Below are 6,277 nucleotides of genomic sequence, written 5' to 3'. Positions count from 1 at the left end.
AATATTCCTCAGCCATAAAAAGGAATGAAACTGGGTCATTTGTAGAGACGTGGATGGACCTAGAGACCGTCATACAGAGTGAAGTAAGTCAGAAAGAGAAAAGCAAATATCGTACATTCACACATATATGTGGAATCTAGAATAATGGTACAGATGAACCAGTTTGCAAGGCAGAAACAGAGACACAGATGTAGAGAACAAACGTATGGACACCAAGGGAGAAAGTGGAGGGGGTGTGGTGGGATAAATTGGGAGATTGGGATTGACATATATACACTAATATGTATAAAATAGATAACTAATAAGAACCTGCCCTATAAAAAAATAAATAAAATTAAATTTAAAAGATCTCACAGGCAAGCAAAGAACTGCCAGTCCTTGAACTTCATGGGGGCAAGAGGAGCAAATGCCTGAAGAAAATAAAAAATGATTCCAAGGATTCCAGGGAAGAAAACTAGTGGGTAGTGTTTTTTGTTTTTTAATTATTTTATTTATTTATTTATGGTTCATTGGGTCTTCCTTGCTGCGCACAGGCTATCTCTAGTTGTGGCGAGCGGGGGCTACTCTTTGTTGCAGTGCACGGGCTTCTCATTGCGGTGGCTTCTCTTGTTGCGGAGCACAGGCTCTAGGCGTACGGGCTTCAGTAGTTGCGGCAAGGGGGCTCAGTAGTTGTGGCTCGCGGGCTCTAGAGTGCAGGCTCAGTAGTTGTGGCACACGGGTTTAGTTGTTCCGCGACATGTGGGATCTTCCCGGACCAGGGCTTGAACCTGTATTCCCTGCATTGGCAGGCAGATTCTTTTTTTTTTTGTAGATATTAATCCAATGTTATCAGTAATCACTTCTTTTTAAAGTAGGTCTGGATGGGCTCCATTGACTGTGCTTTTTTAAAAAATTTTTATTGAAATATAGTTGATTTACAATATTGTGTTAGTTTCAGGTATACAGCAAAGTGATTCAGATATATATATATATATATATATATTTTTCTTTTAGATTCCTTTCCACTATAGGTTATTACACGATATTGAGTATAGTTCCCTATGCTATACAGTACACAGTAGGTCCTTGTGGGTTATCTCTTTTATTTATAGTACTGTGTATATCTTAATCCCAAACTCCTAATTTAACCCTCCCCCCCACTCACCCACTTTCCCCTTTGTTAACCATAAATTTTCTTTCTATGTCTGTGAGTCTATTTCTGTTTTGTAAATAAGTTCATTTGTATCATTTTCTTAGATTCTAGTGGATAGTTTTAATTCCAGAAAAAACTAAAAAGTTGCCTTCTACAAGGAAGATAAATAAATGTCAGACTTCAAGGTCACATGGTTGGATGGCTGAGCACAGACTGACTGAACACACCTCCTCCCTCACTCAAATGGGAAATGTTTGTTTTTCCAGCAAGGCTCTTTTGTATTATTTTTTCTAAGAGGAAACATGTCACAGTAGTTGCTAATATTTTTCTCCTCTCTTCTTGGTGAGTTGTCCACGTTTCCAGCAAGATATGGTTAAAATACACTGCTACTGGTTTTCAATAATTAGCAAACAATTAGAATAATCCCACCAAGAAAAAAACCTTGAAAATACACAGAATAACTACTGCAAAAGAGGTTTTCTCTGTCTTGAAACTGACTTTACTAAATAAATCTGATAGCACTGGGAATTGCTCTGGTCCTTCAATTTTTCAAAAAAGTAGGGAATAAGAGGAGAGAAAGGCTCAAAAAATGAAGGACAACTGATCCACAAATATAAAAGATTTCGTTACTCTTTGTAGTAGAAACTACAGTAGTCACAGTACCAGAAAGAAAATGAAGAACAAAAGTGAGAAAATAAACAAAAATAAATATTTGCTTGTTTTATGTTTGGCAATCAGCCTCTCTTTTCTTACAAGGAAAAAAATACAGAGTGGTCTAGATGTTGGCTAAAAGAAGTAAAAGCTTAGAAATTTTAATTCAACTTCTCCTAATGTCCATCTGTCTCTCTCTCTTTCTACCATACTATGTCCCACTCCTAGGTAGTTGCCACCAGAAATGAAAGCACATGTGCACAAGAAGTTACTGAGTCACCCCTTCTCCAGCCTGAATGTTAGCAGTGTAACATCAATGCAGTTATTATCAGGTTACCCTAAAAAATACATAAACCCTCAAAGGCTCTGTCTTATGACTCATTGACAGGAATGGATGGGATAAGACCCAACCTCTCTGCCAAGTAATAAGGGAATTGTTTAAAAAAAAGCTTCCCTTGAAATGCTCAAATTCTCCAGTTTTTAAGGGATCAGAGGCTACCAAGTACCCTAAGTATCCCAAAGGAAGAGCCAATGGCATTCTAAGCAATGAACAACAAAGTTTCCATCTAAGTTCCATTCAGAGCGACTGGAAATACATGGAGAACCACCTCCCTCCCCTCAATGTATTTTGACAGAAAGAAAAATAAAGTTTTCAAGAAGATCCAAGTCATACCTATGAACGTATTTGATTCATTCATTGCTCGCTTATTAAAGTTCACAAAGGTCCCAATTCACTTGTCAGCAACAAAATATTCCCACAAGGAGAGACGCCCAAAAATTTGCTTTCATGCTGGCTGACACGGGTCCTAAAGAAGGAGACACCCAGCTTGACATTCCGCATCTAGTTCTTGAGGACGGAGACAGCAGGGTGCCCTCCAACAGGCGTTCCATAACTTAAAGCTCTCACAATCCAGAAAAAATAAAAACAAATTGCGGGGTGGGAGGCAGGATACTGACACAGAGCTGCCCACTTATAAAAAAAAAAAATTTGTCAAGCAAGTGGAGATTTTTTTAAAAATTACCACCCTTTACTGTCATAATTTTCTAACAGAAAGAATATTTTAAAGTCGGAAAGTAAAAAGGACATACCCTTTTAAAAGAGATTGTCTGTTTGCCCATCACCACATCACAAGAAAATGGCTAGAGAGATTGTCACCACATGGAACGTACGTTTGGATACAATGTAGTAGGGTTGGCTACCTAGGCACAGAGGTAGACTATGTTTCCCAGCTTCCCTCACAGTAGGTGTGGCCATGTGACAGGGTGCTAGACAATGGAATGTGAGTAGAAGTGACCTACACCACTTCCAGCCTGGCCTCTAAACCTGCCTCATACCCTCCTCCATGCTCTTAACCTTCTGGACTAGACAGTGAGGTCGAGGGCAACATTAAGGAACCATGTGTTGACAACGGGGAGTCCTCCTTCAGCCTGCAGCCCTCGATAACTGTGGGCCGCAGAGTACTCACTACCCCCTTCTTCAACCTCAAACCACTTTGGCTAATCATGTAAGAGAGAAATAAACTTCTACTATGTTTATGCCATTATACACTTTGGGATGTATAATATTATTACAGCACCTGGCCCATACATGACTGTACTTAAAATATGGGCTATGAATTAAGGATAATAAGACAAACAATCCCATGTTTTAAAGGACAAAAGATTTGAACAGATACATCAAAGAAATATATACCAATGGTCAAATAAGCATATGAAAAGATGCTCAGCATCACTGGTCATCAGAGCAATGCAAATACCACTTCCTACCCACCAGAATGGCTTAAATTAAAAGAATGACAATACCAAAAGATGGCAGGATGTGGAGCAACTGGAACTCTCAAACTCAGTTGATGGAACTGTAAAATGGTACAACTACATCGGAAAAAGGCTTACGAGTTTCTCACAAGACATTCAATTACCTTATTCACTTCCCCAGCAATTCTACTCATAGGTATGTTTTAAGAGAAATAAAAGCATATGTGTACAAAAAGATTTATATAAGATTCTTTATAGAACCTTTATTCATAACAGCCACACACTGGGAATAGCCCAGGTGCCCAGCAACCAGATAAACATGTGGTGGTCTAATCATACAATGGAATACTACTCAGCAATATAAAGAACCATGGATACATGCAATGACGTGAATGAATTCTAAAACATTTTTTAAAATCTTACAACATATTTGCTGAATGAAAGCAGCATTACACAAAAAGTAGATAAATCGATGGTTAACAAAGAAAATCAACATGGTTGCCTGGGGCAAGACTGCAGGGGTTGCAGGAAAAGACTGGAAACAGCATGAGGGAACATTCCAGGGTAATGAGAATCTTCTGTACCTTAATAAAGGAACCGGATGCACAGGTGTTTATATTTATCAAAAAGCACAGAATGGTGCACTTAATATTTGTATATTTCCTTGTATATAAATTTTGCCTTAAAAACATAAATAAGCACTGAATTCTGTTAATTTGCATACTTAGTGTTTAGGGTCAAGCCTGCTGATGTCTACAACTTACTCTGAAATGCACCTCCAAAAAACAGGTTAAAGGATGTATGAAGGGATAGACAGATGGAATAACATGTATTAAAAAATATACAGCAAAATAATTGTGGTGGATATATGGGCATACACTACACAATTCTTCCCACTTTTCTGAATGTTTGAAAATTTTCAAAAGAAAGCACTGGAAAATTACAAAGGCCATGTGACATATGCAAAATTCCATTTGGTGGGGGGAGTCACCTCAAAGAAATAAGCAGTTTTCACTCACAGCAGCTCAAGTAAGGAACAACAAGACATCAATGTGACTGCCAATCAGGACAATGTAAACAGTGCACTGAGATGCATGGGCAGAGGAGACGGCAGTATTTCAACTAGAAGTACCCAAATTATAGATGTGCTCTGCGAGCCAGCTGTTTCTCACATGGGTGCCCAGGTAGGGTAAATCACCAGCAAGGTCATAATGACTTAACAACAGTTAATGATTCTCCCAAACAGTGAAGAGGCAAGCTAGTCTCAGGGGAGTCCTTTAAAGAGAATAAATTTTGTTTTATAAAAAACTCACTACATTGTCCATATTTTTTTCAGTTCACCAAGTATTCATGAAAACCTCCATGTGAACCAGGATGCAGCAACCACTGGGTATGCAGAGAGTCCTGGCCCCAAGAAGCTGAGTTCTAATCTTGACCCTTCCACTAACTAGCCACTTGTCCTTGACTGATAAGATGCTAAGTCTCTCTGGGTCACTTTGACTAAGAACTCATGAAAAACTAAATACCCTAGTAGCATATAAGGAACAAAATGAGAAATTTTCCAGGCTCTTAGAAGAGAATGGCAGCCTTCTCACAAACAGAGAACTATAAGGCAATCCATGGGAACTCAGCATTAATACTAGTTCATTAACACTAACCTGATTTTAAGAAAGAGCGCTAGACAGAACAAGGAAAGCATGACTCTAGTCCTCTCTGCCATTAACCAGCCACCATGGGAACTGGGCAAGTCCCTCAGACTCTCTGGGCCAATTTGACAAAAGAAGACTCAAAACAGAAGTGCAAAAACGAACACTGTATTGTGAAGCAATTATACACCAATAAAGATCTATTTAAAAAAAATAATAAATGCTCTCATCCCATCCAACCTCCTCAGAGATGCCCTTTAAGGCTCTGCACCTCAGGGTACAGGCCAGGAATGCCTGGCCCACCACTGGCCCACCACCACTGGGCTGAAATCCTACTCATCTTAAAGCGCTTGTTCAGATGTCACCTGCTTTGAGAAGCCTGCCAGCCCAGTCGGTCACTCCCTTTACACTCTGCAGATAACCTATATTAGCGCCCTCACCACGCTGGATGGTAATCATTTGTTTATCTATCTTGTCTCCCAGACTGGACTTGGAGCTTCTGTGTGGTGCAATTCTGGCCTCATTGGAATTTGTACCACTCACCCAGCACTGTTCCTAGCACATGCTGGCACTCAAAGCATAAGTGTAAATAAATGCATTAATTAATCACTAAGGTCAGTTCTAGCTCTAAATGCTAGACTTGATGTTTTCAAGTGCAAAAGAAATCATGGGTGTAAAAATGTTTTTATTTAGTCGTTTAATGCTGTGTGTACGGTGCTGGGAACGTCGACATGATAAAACACGGTCCCTGTCCCCATGGTACCCCACAAATATGAGAGCTGGTAGTCACTGTTTGAGCAAGGGCAAAGCTAGAGCCTGTTCCGACTTCCCCCCCACTTCCTTTCTTGCAGCTGCAGCTCTCTGCCTCTTTCCCCATGAGCCTTCACTCCTGCCTCAAGCTGCGACCTCTGTCCCAGCTGGCAAAAGCGCAAAATTATAAGCCAACCACCCGCGACCTGCGGCCCACAACAAATCCTGCAGGCCCGCTGCCCAGCACGCCAGAATCCTCTCCCCTCCTGCCTGCGAATGTAAGACCTAACAGCAGCGCGCACGCGCACACACACACACACACACACACACACACACACACACA

At 40.4% G+C, this 6,277-nt stretch overlaps 1 protein-coding gene across 3 annotated transcripts in view; it reads right to left on the bottom strand.

Annotated features, from left to right (window-relative positions):
- The window catches only part of CAT (catalase), a 35,447-nt gene that overhangs the window by 28,562 nt on the left and 608 nt on the right, over nt 1–6,277 (bottom strand). The gene's annotated exons all lie outside the window — the stretch shown is intronic.

Source organism: Physeter macrocephalus, chromosome 16 (genome assembly GCF_002837175.3).
Source record: "Physeter macrocephalus isolate SW-GA chromosome 16, ASM283717v5, whole genome shotgun sequence".
NCBI lineage: Eukaryota > Metazoa > Chordata > Mammalia > Artiodactyla > Physeteridae > Physeter > Physeter macrocephalus.
The sequence above is the reverse complement of the archived record's forward strand: the minus strand, read 5'-3'. Positions and strand labels throughout refer to the sequence as shown.